The sequence below is a fragment of the Triturus cristatus genome, chromosome 9 (assembly GCF_964204655.1).
Source record: "Triturus cristatus chromosome 9, aTriCri1.1, whole genome shotgun sequence".
Lineage (NCBI taxonomy): Eukaryota > Metazoa > Chordata > Amphibia > Caudata > Salamandridae > Triturus > Triturus cristatus.
The window spans coordinates 955650443-955669234 of record NC_140592.1 but is presented as its reverse complement, the minus strand read 5'-3'; the positions used below and the strand labels follow the sequence as shown (position 1 = coordinate 955669234).

At 44.0% G+C, this 18792-nt stretch overlaps 1 protein-coding gene across 2 annotated transcripts in view; it reads right to left on the bottom strand.

Moving 5' to 3' along the window:
• The window catches only part of LOC146799142 (interferon-induced very large GTPase 1-like), a 98744-nt gene extending 80476 nt beyond the window's left edge, over nt 1–18268 (bottom strand). The window contains exon 1 of one of the 2 annotated variants that reach the window (XM_085626585.1): nt 18180–18268. The gene's annotated coding sequence lies outside the window, so the exon portion shown is untranslated. The remainder of the gene's footprint in view (nt 1–18179) is intronic. The other variant, XM_085626586.1, reaches the window with a different exon arrangement.
• Between the last annotated feature and the right edge of the window lie 524 nt (nt 18269–18792).

The window sequence follows — 18792 nt, the reverse complement described above, 5'->3', positions numbered from 1 at the left end:
GCACTCTAACATTCTGAGCTCAGGCATACCAAATTTGACTCTCCAAACATGTTCCCTGGGTCAGCAAGGGTTATAGGGAATACCAATTCATACAGTCATTCTACAATAGGGAGCATTCGTGCTGTGGCACTGAATGGCAGTGGCACAGCGCCCAGAGCATCTAACACCAGCAAACACAGAGGAGACAAAAGCGAAAGATGGAAGGGAGACCCACGCCAACGGTGCCAGGTCTAACAATGTTATTGACGTTTGTATGAGTGAGTTCTTCGTTTAAAATGTGTGGTACATTAATTGTGCATAAGATGACTTGTCAAAGATTGTTAAATTGTTATATTTGACATCAGAATATTTATTGATGGAACTCTGTAAGTAAAAAAATATTAGATAAAAAGATTTATTTTTAGAAAAGATGGCTATTGTGTGGTGTTTTCTGGGTCAGAACATAAAGCACTATATAGGCACATAAGAAGTAGTACAGGTCGAGTGGACTAATGTTATTTGCTCAGTTCACGCACGCTATACCACTCTACTCTATGCCACTCCACTCCACACCACTCCACACCATTCCACTCTACTCCATGCCACTCTATTCTACTCTATGGCACCCCACTCTACGCCACTCCACTCCATTCTACGCCAATCCACATTACGCCACTCTAATCTATGCCACTCTACTTCACGCCACTCTAATATACTCCACCACATCCCACTCTATGTAACTCTACTGTTTTCCATTCCATTCTATGCCATTCTAAGCCACTCCACTGTATGGCACTCTACTCTCCAAAACTTGATTCGGCACCACAGTGATCTACACCACTCTACTCTACGCCACTCCACTCTAGGTCACTGTTCGTCGACACATTGCCACTCTGCTGTACTCCACGTCACTCCACTCGATGCAACTCCTCTCTACTCTATGCCACTCCACATCACTGTACTCCATGCCACTCTACTCCACCCCACTCTAAGCCACTCTATTCTATGCCACTCCACTCTGCACCACTCCATGCCACTGTATTCCATATTATGCCAATCTATGCCACTTTACACCATTCTACTCTACTCTCCACTATTCTACTGTGCACCACTCTATTCCACAGAATGCCACTCTATGCACTCTATACTCTATGCGCTCTAGTCTATGCCACTCTACGCCCCTCCACTCTCTTCTACTCTAAGACACTCTATCTATTCTACTCCACTCAACCTTACTCTATGACACTCTACTCTATACCACTCTACACCATTCTACTGTATGACACTCTACTGCACTGTACCCTCTTTCTAGGCCACTCTACATCACACTTCTCTACCCCACTCTAATCTACTCTACACCACCCTACGAGACTCTACTCTACTCTATGCCACTCGTCACAATGCCACTCTACGTCACTCTATTCCATGCCACTCTGCACCACAGTACTCTACCCCACTCCACTTTACCCCACAACATGCCACTCAACTTAACACAACTCTACTCCATGCCACTCTGCCCTATGCCACTCTATGCTACTCCACTCTTCTATAAATCACTCTATGCCACTCTACTCTACTCTAGGCCGCTCTGCTCTATGCCACTTAACTCTACCCGACTATACGCCACTCCACTCTATGCCACTCCAATTTCTTCCCCTCTACGCCACTCCATTCTACTCCACACCACTCTACTCCACACCTATTTACTCTATGCCACTTCACTCTACTCTATGCCACTCTACTCAGTGCCACGCCACACTATTCCACTTCATTCTACCATACTCCACTCTACGCCACTCTAATCTATGCCACTCTACACCACTCCACACATTGCCATTCGGTGGTACTCTAGATCACGCCACTCTACTCTACTCTATTCTACCCCATTCTATGCCACTCCACTCTACACCACTCCATGCCACTTTACTCTACTCTATGCCACTCTACTGTGTGCCATTCTATTCCACACAATGCCACTCTATGCACCCTATTCTCAATGCCAATCTATGCTACTCCACTCTATTTTCACCCACTCTATGTCACCCCACTCTATGCCACTCTACCCTACTCTACTCCACGCAAATCAATTTTACCCCACTCTACGCCACTCCACTCCACCCTACTCTATTATATGTCACTCCACTCTATGCCACTCTAATCTATGCCACTAAACTGCATGCTACTCAGTGCCACTCTACTCTTTGCCATTCTTTTCTACACCACTCTATTCTATGAAACTCTCCTCTACGCCACTGTAATCTAAGCCACTCCACACATTGACACTTTTTGGTACCTTACACACCACTCTATGCCACTTCATTGTACGCCACATTACTCCATGCCACTCTAACCTATGCCACTCTATTCTACTCCACTTTAAGCCACTCCACTCCACACATTTGCACTCTAAGGTATTCTACACCACACCACTCCATGTCACTGCACTCTATGCCACATAACTCCATGCCACCTTACCCTATGCCACTCTACTCCACTACACCTCACTCTATGTCACTCTATTCTATGCCACTCCATGCCACTCTACTCCTTTTTATGCCACTCTAACCCACTTTACAGAATTCGACTGTACTCTGAACCACTCTACTGTACACCACACCATTCTACACGGTGGCACTCTATACTACTCTTCTCTATGTCACTCTACACCCCTCAACGCTACTCTACGCCAGTCTCCTCTATGCCACTCCATTCTACCCCACTCTACTCTAAGCCACTCTATTCTATGCCACTCTCCTCTACTCAACCTCACTCTATGTCATTCGACTCTACGCCACTCTACACCATGCTACTCTACAGTCAGTATAACCGTTCAGGGACAGTTGTTTTAACATAACAAGAAATTGGGGAACTTTTTTGTAATATTAGAAATGATTGGGAACATCGTTCCCACAAGTTTCTGCCCAGTTCCACTAATGTGCCTCTCACATGATGCTATTTTTTGATAGAAACACTCTGAGAATGTCTTTAAGGTCAACTAGAAACTCTCCTCAAAAATAAATTCTGGAAAGGAAAACTGCAATTGGTTTCATACCTAGTGCCTCTCTGAAATGATTACAGTTTTATATATAAGCTGTATGAAATGTCTTAAATACGATTATTTTAGCTGAGGGGTTGGCTTGTCTCTAACAACCACTACCTCAGACTTGCAACGAAAATAGTTGGCATGTTTAAACATGCAACAAACATGTAAAGAAATGACAAAGTGTCTACAAAATTTTAAAAAAGAGTATTTCTTCAAAATGTGGAAGCATTTCACCTTAGTACATTTGGTTATATAACTGCATTGAGAGATATTTATTAATAGTGATAGTTTTTAAACATGAATTTAGAAACATTATTCTCCTCACTCCCCCCACTATGATGACAATACAGTAAGCATACTTAAAGGGAACTCGGTTCTCTTGTATAACCATATGTAGCCTAGATGCCAGTTGTAGATGCAACAACATTGTAGTCTTTTAAATCAAATATTAAGGTTTTCGTACAACTCATATCCAGAACTCTACTGTTGAAAGGTCCTTTAATATGCAATAATGAAGAATAAGGAGGTTTGTGAAATGAAATATTGTTTAGATCACACAATTTAGTCAAATGGCAAAGCCAGGAATGATCCCAAGTTTTCTGATTTCACATTTTGCAATTCAGCCCCTGGACGGGTGTCTATTTTTGCCACGCATTTAACAACAAATGTTAATCATTTGACTTTAATTTGTATCGCATTATTTGACCATGGGTGGCAGGCAGAGGTGTAGCAAAGTGCAAAGGATACAAGGACCGTCACAGGCGGTCAATGGCTACCTACACCACTGGTGGCAGGCAGAAGCCATGTGAAAGCATTGCTGATTTTGGGTTTGAGGGTCCAAGGGGGTCACTCAGAGCCAGACATCTGTCTCAAGCTTGCTGTGATGTGCCCACCTCTAATTTTAGGAAAGACTTAATATTCAGTAGATGCTGTGTTATGCATAAATTAAAACAGCAGGTAGGCAAGCCCAAAATGAAAATCAGCTGCTGGCTATAGTGAAATTCTTCACTGAAAATGCAACTTTTAAAAGTGTGTACTTACCAAAGAATTTCATATTTAGGTCTCACCCAAGACACTGACTGTGCTCTCTTGCAAGACTTTGTTTTCTATCAGTGGGTTTACCCATTGCTTTGCATTGGTTGGCATCATTGTCACTCCGATTTGCTTGCTTCTTACTGATCAGCTGCTGTAGGTGTCCCTCCTTTTCGTGAGTTTGTCCCTCCCCTGGCGCATGGACGTGTTACGTGTGTCCTTCAACAGCTCATTTTTGTAGGTGCTACTTTTTTCTTTGTGTTTAAGAACTCTACCAAAGTGCATCTTTTTCAACTGTCTCCCTAGTGTACTTCTCTCCCCTGTGTTTAGTTGTCCGTGTTACATCACCCACTCCATTGTCTGTGTGGCACCACCCAACCCCCCTCTGTTGTCCATGCTGCCACATCCATTGCCCGTGTTGCCCCGACCCTCCCTTTGTTGTCCCTGTTGACCCTCCCATCTATTGTCTATGTTGCAATTTCTAAATACCCCCCGCCGCTGTCCATGTTGCAGCATCTACTGTTGTCCTTGTTGGCAATCCCACTCATCCTCCCTCCACTGTCTCCCTCACCCGCCATAACAACAAACAAGCATTTGCAATGCAATAGGTCTCGCATTTACGCGAGTTTGAGCTATTGACATTGCAAATGACAATGCCTTTTATTTTTGTTTTCATTTTTAAAACATAACTAAAAGGCATTGACATTTACAATGCCAATAGCTTAAACTTGTGTAAATGCGAGACCTATTGCATTGCAAATGATTGTTTACCATGTCTTGCCAAAGACCTTAAAACAGTGGTTCCCAAACTTTTCACTCCCGAGGATCCCCATTGAGTCACTACTGGAAACCGGGGACCCCCTAGCAATTTGTGGGATTTAAATCGCAAACATTAAAACTATAATTCAAAGGGAAAAAAACACACACGTGTGCACATCAAACAAAGACTACTTGAATTACTAAAGATTTTAGTATTTTTATATTACAAATATTTGCAAAAATTGAAAAATCCTAATGGGCAGGTTGGTGCTACATCTCACAATTAACTTTTCATTGTTTGGTTTTATTTCACAGCCAGAGGCTCCTGCTCCTGCCAAGGCTGGACTGGACACCTAAAGCTGCTCTGGCAAATGTCAGACCAGTCCCTGTACAGTGCACACCAAGTGCAGCGAGTGAGCCTGACCACTGCAAAGGGTCATTTTCACCAACAGAAAAATTGGGGGAAAAGGGTGCATTTTACAACACATTTGTCATAATATAATAAATCGTATTCGCTATTAAAGCATAGTAAACAATGACCTTACTATGCGCCAGGATACAACAATCTTTTGTCAATCTTAAAAGATTGACAATCTTCAGTGATTTCCTCACTACTACCCTCCAACAGTGCCTCTCATCTCTCCATAGCCCCACTGTCACATGTATTTAATTTGTTTTATAGCACCTCTCATACCACTGTAGGCTGTCAAAGCACTTTACATCACACACATACAGAGACAATCATATGTGTGTAAATCAGTGAATAGAAAATGTTACATAAGGCAAAGGGGACTAAAGGTGTAGGATTCACTTGTCATCCATTCTGGTAGGCATTTTTTATGAGTGCTTGGTCTGGAGAAGCACGCACTTAGGATTCAGAACATAACACAGGGGTTAGCATTGACTTTAATAATAAGGATTTATTTCTACCCAAACAAACCTTTTTAGTAGCATCTGGATAATGAAAGACTTGGAAAAAGCATGACCTACTAACTTGTACCTTGCAGTTTGCATGCAGCTCCTTGATGGCAGTTCATAGCTCACTGTGCTAGACTACGGTTGAAACTTGTGAACTGCACAGTAACAAAAGAATCTCTGTGGCAAAAGCAGGAACCCACTGAGTTATGCACAAAACAAAATACTGTTTTAAAAGAAATGTGTGGTAGACATTCTTTGCAGCAGGCATATCAACCATCAGCACTTCCTAAGATGAGTCAAAGCTGCCACTGGACAAAACCCCCATCTCTCTACAGCAGGTACATTAATCACTAGATTAGATTTAACTTGACACTTTTATTGCTGCCCCAAAACTGCTGATTATAAAAGAAACTTTGCAGTGCTTTTAAAACTGCTGCCTGCGGACCCCCTAGGAATGTGTCAAGGACCCCTGGGGGTCCACGGACCCCAGTTTGGGAACCACTGCCTTAAAATATTGATCTTCAACCAATTCCAATTCTTCAAAGCCATCAATTTTCTCCATTGTCCACAAGCTGGATTTAGAGCAGGTCATAGCACAGAGTTTGCGGTAACATTGATTTTCGACGATCTCAGGCGGAGCTTGGACTAATAAGGATGCCCTGGTTCTATTTGATCTAAGAGCTGCGTTCAACACAATTGATTGTGCCATCCTACTTTTCTGACTTAAGAAGAGAGATTTTAATCAACGGTCTCTTGATCACTGTGTTTCAAACTATCTTTCTTCCCTTCCTCCTTTACATCAGAGGCAAAGACAGCCTGCTTTGGAGTACGACAGTTGTGTACTATTTTGTTCTCTCCCTCGGCCCATTCCCCTTCCTCCAACAACAATGCCAATAGTGAACTAAGCGCAATCTGTTCTCATGTGCACTCTGTGGGTAGCCTGCATTTATAATATACATGAACAGCATTATGTTTTATTAAGTCAAACACAGGGGAAGGTTTTGTACAGCATACATCCTGAAGTGGTGTATTTTGAGATCCTCATACGTGATAATCAAAAAAGGAGAGAAAGTGAAGTAAAACAAATTGCCTAGGATCACAAAATTTAGTTAAGTGGAGAAGCCGGGGTTAATCCCACGTTTTTGCTTTCACATTGCACATTCAGACACTAGTTGTATATGCTTCACTTCCCCTACACCCACCTTATTGCCAACCCCTCTTCCCCACCACCACCCTGCTGGCCTCAATGCGGCCCTCCGTCACTTAACAGACCAAACGTTTTAGCCCCTGGGTACCCAGGCCCTATACCATCCTGCCTTTTCACTCTAAACTAGATAATCTTCTCCTCTAAACTAGATAGATTATTCTCTCTCTCCCCCCTTTCTTTAAAAGTGCCTTGAAGTTTTGAGTCAATGTAAAGTGTGTGCACTTTACTCCACACACACACTTTCCCATCACCTCACCAGTTATTAAGCACTGTGATCCAAGAAGACATAATAAGAGCACCTATCTGGCTGGTCGCTCACGCACAACAAGGATGGGATGTGGTGTAAAGGCCAGAGCTGCCAACTTTGGAGCTGGTGGAACCAGGTTCCAGTCTCGGCTTCGCTCAACAGCCTGTGATTCTGGGTAAATCCTTTAATGTCCCCATGCCCCAAAAATAATGATAAAGATCTTGTTTCGTATTGTAACTGGTGCCCATGTACAGCGCTCCAATAACTTCACGTCGAATTCGCACTATATGAAACTACAAAGAAACACACTAACCACTCCGGTTCCCATCTACACACAACCTCTTCCAACCACTCACCCCTCACAGTGTAACTTGCGACCAAGGTGGGCAAAGCGTTCCCTCGCCCCACACGGGCAGTGCGTTCCTGTATAAATTTAACAATACACTGGCACATGCATCAACAAAGACTTTTGCGATTCCTTAATTTTGATTTTTAAGGAATCGCAATTAAGGAATTGCAAAAGCCTATGCATGTAGGAATCGCTATAAAAATAGCGATTCCTACAAATTCCTTAATTGCGACTCGCAAATTGCGAGTCGCAATTAAGGAATGCCGTCCCAATCATTCCTATGGGCCTCCAGGCCCATAGGAATGATTTGGAGATTGCATGAGCAAATTGCGAGTACCAGTAGGTACTCTCAAATTGCTCATGCAATTTCAAGGGTGCAAGGGTGTCAAAATGACACCCTATTGCACCCCTGAAATTGATCTGTGCACATATGTTGCACACACACATGCTCTAAGGGCATGTGTGTGCGCAACATGAAACTTTGAAAAATGCACAAAAGTACATTTTTCAAAGTTTTTGCAAATTACCATGAAGTTCAACTTCATGGTAATTTGCTCCCCCTATTAGCGAAATCGCTAATATTTTAAGTTTAATGCATTGCATTTAAGGAATCTCAATTTGGGATTCCTTAAATGCAATCGCAATTTAAGGAATCGCTATTTAGAGATTCCTTAAATTGCGATTTTTGCATATGGGATGATGCATCCCAAATGCAAAAATACCGGTTGCAAAGGGGCAGATTCTGCTAATCTGCCCGTTTGCGACCAGTTTTCTCGTTGATGCATGTGGCCCACAGAGCCGACCCTCTCTAAGTACTTGCAGGTAGACAGGTTCACTCTGCACTCACGCCCGCTCATTAGGGTGGCGCAGTCTGTGAGGAAATTTACAACAGCATTCTGCTCAAAGAGAAAGTGCTCTGAAAAATACCCGAAGGCACGCCATGGCCGAGATGCAACAGCCGCATGGACCACCCAAGGCCCTCCGGGCGCAAAACTAACACCTGAATGGACGGGTGACCGCTGTCTGTTGCCATGGCAGCCTGATCTAATTACATGATTTATCATGGCGGGAGTAAGTGTGCTGGAAATCTACAAAGCTGCCATGTATCGACAAGATGAAAAGGAAGGGGGGAGGGGGGAGTGAATGAGAGGGCCAGGTGGGGGCATATCAGTCTTGGACTTACACACACACCAATCGACTGCCGCCTTGAGTGCCACGGACAGCCGTAAGACTCTCTCAGGTGGAGGACGCTAGCGCCTAGGGGCATACACTTCACAGTGGACAGATGTCTCAATTATTTCACTATTTACAATAGCAGCTTCTGTATAGCGTGCATCGAAAATCTGGAAACCTGGAGCCGAGGAGAGATGTGTGTGGGGGATGCATGGGGTAGGCGGGGTCCCTGAAACCAGGGACTGAGGAGAACTATGTGTGGGGGGAGACCAAGATCTGGAAACCTGGATTAGAGGAGAGATGTGTGTGGGGGATGAGTGGGGGAGGCAGGGTCCCTGAAACCAGGGACTGAGGAGAAGTGCATGTGGAGGAGACCAAAATCTGGAAACCTGTAGCCAAGGAGAGATGTGTGTGCGTAGGCGAAACTGCTGCCTTTAAAATCTGCAGCTGAGGAGAGAAGTGCGTGGGGGTAGAAGATCGTATATATCCCTATTAAACCTGTTTTATGCACATTTATGGATGTTAGAAGTTGATACAACAAGTGCTGTTTGATGTCCTTGTTCCATTATTTTGGGGCCTGTTTAACGTGATATCCCCCGTTTTCCAAAGAAATTCGAACCATGTCCCGCACGTTTTCCTGTGTTTATCTGCAGATTTGGACTCCCCCGAGGACACATTATGTTTTCAGGTCTCGCCTGACCCAGCGCATGCGCTGGTCTGGCGAGACTTATTGAGAGGGCTCCAAAAAGTGCTACCAGGCCAGCCTAGAGCTACAGTCCATGAGCTGGGGCGCACGCTTTTCCGCGATTACTTTCACTTTCGCGGCCACACGGCCGCTTTGATGTTTGATCGCGATCACTTTAGCCAATAGGTCTCGCTTTTGGGACCCTATAAGTATTTAGTTATGCAACTGTTGCATGGCTAAACACTTATAAGGTCCCAAAGGCGAGACCTATTGGCTATGCCAATGCTTGTTTATTTTGAGGCACGCGTGATATTGTCTTGTGCTGCAAAGATCTACTGGAACCAAATCACAGACGGCGCAGACTCGGTAACTCATCATGTCCGCGTGATAAAATAAGTGGCAGTAACTCGTGCAGGACTGTCGTTAGCGTTACAGCGCCAGCACCCAGTAGGACGGCAGCAACAGGCGCTGTATCCATGAGGTTTCAGTTATTAGAACCTCAGTTACGAGTTCCCTTTTTAGGTCTCGCCTGACCCAGCGCATGCGCTGGTCTGGCGAGACTTATTGAGAGTGCTCCAAAAAGTGCTATCAGGCCAGTCTAGCGCTACAGTGCATGTGCGCGGGTGCGCGCGCCGCACTTGACCGCGATTACTTTGTCTTTCGCGGCCACGCTATGGTCTTGGTCTGTGGCTCTGTTATAATGACAGTTGCTGGAGCGCCTTTCATATTCTCGTTCCGCTCCCCTTGTAGTATTGCAAATGCAATAATTTTTCACTGTTGCTTGATGTCTTTAATTAGGAAGGCAAGGTAACGAGTATTCGAACCTTTCTTAAGCCCACCCCCCTCGCGACAATAACGGGAGAACATTAATTTCACTCTTAGTGTAAATACGCCAGGGTAAACTCATTATCACCATTGTGTATTTTTTTTTGTTCAATTTTTCTAAAACATGGTTGTTTTAACAGTGTGGCATTGCAATATCGTATATTTGTAAACAAAACACGGTCCGTACCCATGATTTGCTGTGAGGTTTTTGTAAGCTTTTTTCTAAGGAGGTGAAGAATATTTCCTAGTTTTAGCATATTACTTCTCTGTGATTCTCCTAGCAGTGCTTTTAGTTGCAGAGCGGTGTGTTTATGGCTTCATAGCATGTGTTTTTTTTATTTGTATTCAGCAAGCAAGCATTGTGCAGTGGAATGATGTGTGGACAGGTTCTTGACGGAGTAATAGAGCTTGATTCTCTAAATAAAGAGCAAGGTTTGCTTTCATGTACATTTTCATTCGGTTGACTTTTTATTTGTAAAGTAGTTTTCTCCACGAGTGCCTGTTTATGCAGTGTACAAAAACATTTTAAATACATTTTTTTGTGATATTTCAGTTACGTTTGTGCAATAGACATATAAAATGCAAAGGAACAATTGGAAAACAAGCACTGGCAAATTCAGTACTGCTTCCCTTTTTGATCTATTGGCTTTGCCAAATACTTGTTGCTGATGTTGTGCATACTGAGAAAAAAGGAAAAGGTTCGAAGACCCAGCTGCTCTTGTACCCCAAGTTTCTGAATTATACCTCTCTAACCCTCCCCATGTTCTACCTCCTCTCTGCCTCTACCTGGTGTGTATCATTCTACCACAGTACTGTTTACATTTCATCTGTATATCTCCTCCATCTTCTTCACTTCTCTCTCAAATCACCTCTCTACCTCTCAGCCCTCTCCCCATCTCACTACTCTACCACTTCTCTGTACCTCATCTTAACCTAACGCCCATCTCTCACCTCTGATTCTCACCGTTCGCAACTTCACTTCTCCACCTCCTCTTTCCATTTCACCATCTGTTCCTGGTACTTCATCTCTCTCATTACTTTATCCATTTCTTGCTATGTCTCCCAATAACTTTTGTCTCGCTTCTCTCTGCATCTCAATCTGTTTCAAACCACCGTCTCTAAGCCATAACTTTTTCTACTTCACTCTCTGCCTCTCATTTAAGCTTACTGGTTACTCTACCTCACCTTTCACCACCTCGTTCTTCCCTTTACTCTTTACCTTTTTTTCTGCCTTACTACTTTCTTTATCTGAATGTCTTTCTCTACCACTTCTCATTTTGTCCCTCTTTACTGCTCCTGCCTATACTTAACTCATTGTCACCTCACTACCTGTCTTCCCCATCTGTCTCTCAAACTACCTCCCTCTCTATACTATTCCATCTGCCTTATCCCAAAACCACGCCTGTCTCTCTGCCTTTCCGTATCCTTCTCTTTAGCTACTTCATGTTTCTCTCTTTAGCTTATGTCACTCCCTACCTCATTTACCCCTCTCTTTACTATCACTTTACCAATCTTTTTACCACTCTGTCTTTTGGCTGTTTTCTGCCCCCTCCCATTTCTCTCACTCAACAGTCAGGTCTAGCCACAGAAACAGAGACAGAAGGGAGGAGAAGAGGGACATGACAGGGGTAGATAGAGAATTAAGGAGAAGATGTTCAGGTTCCACCAGATGAAATGGTGAAAATTGTAAGAGCAGTGCTTTGATTTTCACTGTTGCAGCGAGCATGTTAGTTGTGATCGGTGCTTTATTTATACGTATTAACCAATGAAACTGCAATTTCAAGGGCTGTGTGGTTGTGTCTTTTTATATTTTTTTATAGAGTCCGCTAATTAACCACTGCAATAAAATTACCCTTCGTGTATTTCATATAATTGAAACAAAAGCTGGTTAGACTCTGAATTTAACTTAAAATGTTGTTGCGAGACAACATCTCCATCCAAACACAAAATGGCTTTATCAGTGCTTGCTAAAGCATTCTTTTAGTACTCTTTTGCTGGAGGACACCAAGTAGCATTGTCTTTTAAATGTCTTTTTCCTGCACTCGTTGATGAAAGTTTAGCATATCTTTCAAAATTACTTGACAACACAGGAGCGTGAATTTGCAGAAAATGCTTATAAAGTTGTTCTCAAAAGGGTCCCTCAAAATACGTTTTGCCCAGGTGACACAAACATCCGTAAGTTGGCACGGCTCTTAAGGTCCTGCCTGTGGGACGTTCAGCCTATATTCCTTACTCCAAAGCTCCCAGAAGCCCGTCCCTTGCTTGTGACAAGTTGAGCTCTGCCCCTTCTGAGTATCTGTGAAGGCACGCCTTTGTACGTCACCAGCTGCTTCATTTCCTGCAGCTCTCCAATTGAAACTGAAAGTTTTGAAAACTGGAGAGCCGATCATACTCGTAGAATTTACCTGCGCTTTGTTTGTCATGCTTCTGGTCAAAATCGCTTTAGAGCCTGTCATCTTTTAGGGACAAGTCTGCATTTGTGGTCGAGAATGCATCTGCCTGTCTGTGCTGCTGCCGGTTGTAGCGGTGCGTGAAACTCCAAAACCAATTTTTATCCTTCACAGGTTTGCCATAATGTTTCGTTTTCAATTTGCAAAAAGTATTTTTTTCCATTTCGTTTTATTTCAGTTTAATTGAATGTGACTGTCTCATTGTATTTCTTGGTGGTGTTTCATTAAGCTTTCATTAAGCTCCTGTATAACCAGGCGTGTCTCTTTTAGTAATGCATGCATTTCCTTTGCCTCTGATTTCTCAAGTGGTAGTTGGAAAATTGAAAACACTGGTGAACTTAAATTGTATCAAACTAGGACCATTCATTATATGTAACTATTCATGCATATTACTGTATTGTTCGTTTTGGTATACAAGTAGACATACATGCGTGCAGCATTGGTCCTCCCAAGCGATACCTACTCTTTTCATGGGAGGGAAGATTAGTCCTGTGGCACATGTTGTCTTTGCGTTATGTTTTCGTTAAGCTTGTTCACAAAGCCGTGGACCGAGGTGTCATTAACTATATAAGCGCCATTCAACCCAACACCCCAAAGAGACGGGTCTTTTATGATGTTATTAAGCACCTCACCATATGTGACTGTGAGGATATCTGAAAGTCCTGAAATCCCAGAACTCGTGGGTTTTAGACCTCAGTGGCCTCAGCACACCCACTTCCTGTGGTGGGTTAGCACAACCCTCCTCTTCCGGTAGGTGCCGGTTTTAGAAGCTGCTCCGGTACTAGCTCTTGTGTGCAGCTCACAGAGGAGGAGGCAGCTTGTTAAAGCGCTTGTGTGTGATGGCAGGTGCCAATCTCTAACAAGAAACCATGCGGGAAGAAGCCCTATGTTTATCTTTTGCAGCGCTACTATTTATAGGTTTTACATTATTGTACATTCCACTTATATCATACATCGTTTTCAACAATAAAATGGTTGCAAATTACCTTTAACTATTTATTATTTTTTTTGCAGATTTCTGCGCTGGGGTGAATGTTATCCAAAAAGAACAAGCATTGGCATAGCCAATAGGTCTCGCCTTTGGGACCTTATAAGTTTTTAGTTATCCAGCACAATATCCTTGTTGCAACAACTTCAAGTGTTGCATGGCTAAACTCTTATAAGGTCCCAAAGGCGAGACCTATTGGCTATGCCAATGCTTGTTTATTCTCCCTCAAGCAGTGGTGCATACACCCCTAGTTAAAAACTCCCACTCCTTCTGCTTCGCACTAGCGTGCCTGTCTCTCTGTTGTACTGATAATAAAATATATGTTTTTGAAAATCTCACTTGAGAGCGGGTTATCTCCAGTGCCCCGGGTGTACTTTGAAAGTACCCACCCCGGCTCCTGTCACCTATGGACGGACCCCTGGGGACGGACTACTCTAAAACTACAACGGGAATTATTTAGCGAAATAGCGTAAATTCGCTGACTATGCATCACTCAGTATTGGATTCTTGGCGCTGTTCGGCGTCTTCGTTTATATAAATCGTCTGCGCGCCCCTTTCTGTTCCTAGCCTGAGGAGTTTCAGAAGTCCAGCAGCAGGTCCAGATTCTGTCAAATATATCGAATTACAGACCTGAGGGGCAGGCGGCGTCAACAGACACGTGTAGGCGCTAACACTTTCTCCGGGGGGAAGAAGGTCGTCAGCTCACTTGTCCCCATGAGCAACTTGGCCCCTAATGAACTCTGTAGAGGCAGCCCAGCTTAAAAGCACAATTAGAAGGAGGCATTTTATTTTCAGCATGGCAGTGTTGGTTGCGGAAGTGCGGCTCACAGCCACCAAGTAATTAGTCACAGGCGCACGTTTATGGTGAGCGTGCCCCTAATGAACTATGTACATACAGCAGCTAGAAAACATAGTGAGGTGGAGGCATTTTATTTTAAGCATGGTGTTGGTTGCGGGAGCATGGCTCACAGCCACCATGTAATTAGTCACAGGCACTGGTGTATGGTGAGCGTGCCCCTAATAAACTTTGTACATGCAGTGCTGCTAGAAAGCATAGCGAGGGGGAGACATTTTATTTTCAGCACGTCAGTCTCGGTTGCGGAAGCATGGCTCACAGCAACTGCATAATTAGTCACAGGCATTGGCGTACGGTGAGCGCGTCTCGTAGTGGAATAATCAAGGAGCTGCTCAAAAAGTGCAGAGAGCACATATGGTGGTCGGGGAGAGCTTCCTTACACCGACAGCCTCCGAGAACCCTCTGCTGACAGACAGCAAATTCAAGTTTTAACACCCTGCTTCCTCCACGTCTGCTGCAGGCTAGCCCTGCAGAGAATCAAAGAGGCCCACGGTTATCTCTTCAGGACAGAAAAGTGCCTCTTTCATCTGTTTTCAGGGTCGCTCGTAAATACTTTTCATGTTTTTGCTGAGGTAGAGAATGACCAGTCTTAACATGCATCAATCTCTTGTCTTTATGGGGCCATGTGTTAGAAACACATGGCCCCATAAAGATAAGAAAGTGCTTTGCAACAGACGGAAAGCAGGCAAGCCAGTCCGGGTGGGCTGGCACAGAAAGCCAAAGGGAGGCAACCCAAACACCTCATTTCCAAGGGCAGGCCACCGTTTAACATAAAAGGTGACGCCGGCCAATGGGAATGAGGGGTGGGGTTTAAAGCCGTCTTCTGAAAATCCTCTCCTACAAAATCTCTCGTGGAGCAGGGCTCTGCCTTGTAACACACGCAAGACCTAAAATGGAGCTCTGAGGAAGTCCTCGCTGGCCATATTTCACTTTTTTGCCCCTACCTGTCCTCCCTTCATTTACTGTGTTGTCCGGCTCCCACATGTCATCTCACCCCCAAATAACAAACAAGCATTTGCATAGCCAATAGGTCTCAACTTTGGGACCTTATAAGTGTTTAGCCATGCAACAGTTGATGTTGTTGCACCAAGGATATTGTGCTGCATAACTAAATACTTATAAGGTACCAAAAGCGAGACCTATTGGCTATGCCAATGCTTGTTTTTTCTTGCCATGTTGCTTGGCCTTGGTTTCCTGTAGCTGTTTTTCCACCTTTGCTCTCCAGTTTTCAATGTAATGATTCATCAAGAACGGAGGAGTAGGAGGAATTGGCCGCACAGATTAGGGTGACCAGATTTTAAAAACCAAAAACCGGGACATTTCCTAAGAATAGAAGAAGGACTACAATTTTACATCATCCGACCTCCACAGAATGCCAGTGCTCATCAACATAGAAATGCAGAACAGGTACTAAGATAATACATAAAATGCTATTTTTTAGCCCAGTAAGATACCTGTTAATTAAATTGCTTTTTACAAGCCAAATTTACTGAAATTGGCCAGGACAGCTGGTGAAAAACTGGGACTGTCCTGCAAATCTGGGACGCCTGGTCACCCTAGCACAGAAGCCCTTTACTACAGCGCTCACTCTAACTGATAGTGAAGGTAAAAATACAATTTGTGACTAAAATCATGCGATCAATACAAAATAATAGTTATAATTAAATGTGCCTATCGTAAGTCAAAACCACTTGAAATCATCGGCTGTGATTAAAAACACCCCTATTACCTTAATTTATATCCATTAGTGAATTTCAGCTGCCTTCTGAGAAGACTACGGAGTTGCCTTTCCTCAAAATCTCTTTACACGGCTAATAGCAGGATTGCTTTTATCGGGGGAGCAAAGTGCCATAACTGTATAGACCTGTAAGATTCTTCACTACAAATGTGGCACTGCTGTGTCTGATATGGTCTTAAAACAAAGCAGTCTACACATCAATAAAAGCAGCATCACCTGCTGCACAGATAAAGCAGGGCAGTTTACACGGCCAGGAATGACCTTTGTGGGTCTTACGAATGTGTTTGAATGAATAAAGAGCCATGAAACCCTTGTGCCTATGAAATGCTCCCTCCGCATTTTAGAAGAGCTTGTTTTCTTTTCTGAAAAGAAGTGGCAACACGTGAGACTCTTTGGGTGTGGCGGTGGGCTGTAAACCTTGAACCTGCGACATCACAACATCTGTGCACTCCGAGGTGAAAGCTAAAAAATCCTGCAGTAGACCTCCAAGCTCTGCCGGAGTCTGTATGCCCAGCAAACTTGTTTATACTGTTGAATGAGGGACTCTTCTGAAATATATGTTCCTTAAAAATACATTTAGTAGCATGTTGTACACTCCTGCTTTACGCAAAGCAATTAAAATAAAAATCAGCACGCGCCTCGCGCTGAAAGTAAAAAGCAGCAGGGGGAGGGGATAGAGGAGGGAGCTTGGGCCTGTTTCCCTTGCGGGAGCGAGCGTGTTAATTACCAACATATGGTTTGAAAGCTTGCTCCTGCAAAGGAATCGCCAAAGGTGCACGCGTTGCCATTCAAAGCAATGCAACGGGTGCACGTTTTTGTCCGCAAAGCTGTGCTGATTACTAAAGGTCTTTTTCCTACGCAGCGCTGCGTAGGAAAGACCTAAAAAGTGCTGTGCCAAAGCTGGAGGCATCAGATCTATGTTTTCCCTTTGTTTGTGATGCCTCCTCCCTTCCCTCACCACACACACACTCATCCTTTTGTGTTGATTCCCACTCGCCCTCCCTCCCTGCAGCAATGAAAGAAAAAGAAGCGCTATGTTGCTACCTGCTGGCAGCGTCAGTGTTATTTTTTGTAACTTTTTTTTTACTTTCAGCGATACTGAGGAGCATTTGTGCTGCTGTAAAACTGACAAAGCCAATGCATTGAGTAAGCGAGAGCTATTGGCTTTGAAATTGCTTATTTATTTATTTTATCAATATTGCATTTTGTTGCATTCCCACAGTCTGTCCCAAAGTGAAGAGAAGCACATTAACGAGGCTCGTGCACTTGCTGCTGCTATTGTTTGTTCATTGCGATAGAGGGGCCAAGAAACTCGTGTCAGGGAGGGGCAGGGACTGGGAAAGAGCTCTCTGCAACGAGCCAGCCTTGAGGTGAGGTGCACAAAGACAATAGAGGATCTCCAAGACAGCAGAAGGGCAGGGGGTACACGGACTGGATGGGATACGAAAGTATTTACACAACACCGGTGTACGTCTTGCACAGTGGCGAAACATAGGCCCCTCAGTGTCTTTGGGTGGGGGAGGAGGGGGGGGCACAGTCCTCTGGCCTGAGAGCGCCTGACTCCGGGAGTGGGGGAAATGGGGGCTCGTAGTTTAGTTGCGCCGCTGGTCTTGCATTAATGTATCCTGCAGAAACCTATCCGCAGTGACTTTCAGCCGTAACCCTCTGCACGAGCTCGCTAGAAACGACTAATACATAACGAGGGGGACCAGGCTTCACATTAACGAAGCAATGCATTGATTGTGTAAACTTTAGTTTCAGTTTGACGCACACAATATATATCAAAACAATAATCTTTGCTGCCTGTTTCATGGCAGTTATTTTACAGTAAAAAAAACAACAATATTTTTCGCACATAAATTGACAGATCAAAACAAGTCAAGCAGCAGCTCATTAAACGAGTGTGAGGACATAAATAAAAGACACATACCTCCGCCGTACTGCCACGGACCTTGTCTAGCGGCTTCGGGAACGCCCTACAGTATTTATACCGCGGCAGGCAGTCGCCTTTACAACAGTTTCACTTTCATTCCTACTGAACTATGTGAGCACGCGATTTACAGGAAATGCAGCACTGGCGAACGTTCCAAATATCCACACAGGATAATTTCTGTTCCTGACTTGTTGAACATAAAGGAAACGTACCAGGCCCCAACGACTGAATCCTCTTCATGCTATTTTATTAGTTTGTTGATTCTTATAACAATTGGGCATATTACAAAAAGTCAACGGAGTGCATTTTATCTCATTACTATTTATATATCAAATGTTTAGCCCTTACAAAGAGACTCCAGGAGCCCATTCTGTGTCTGTCTAACCTGTGATGTCTGCGAACTGAATCTCTGTAAGTTGTCATCATACCCCAGTCAGCGACAAAGGCAAGTGTACTGATGTGCGTTCTAGTAGCGGGGAGGGCGGAGCGTGGGAGGAGCAAGGGAAAAGGAGGGGCGAGAAAGGGAAAGGCAGTTAGAGCAGGGACACGGAGAAAGAAGGAGGTAATAAAGAACACTCCCTAAGAGAACGGTGTCTGTCGTCACTAAAGG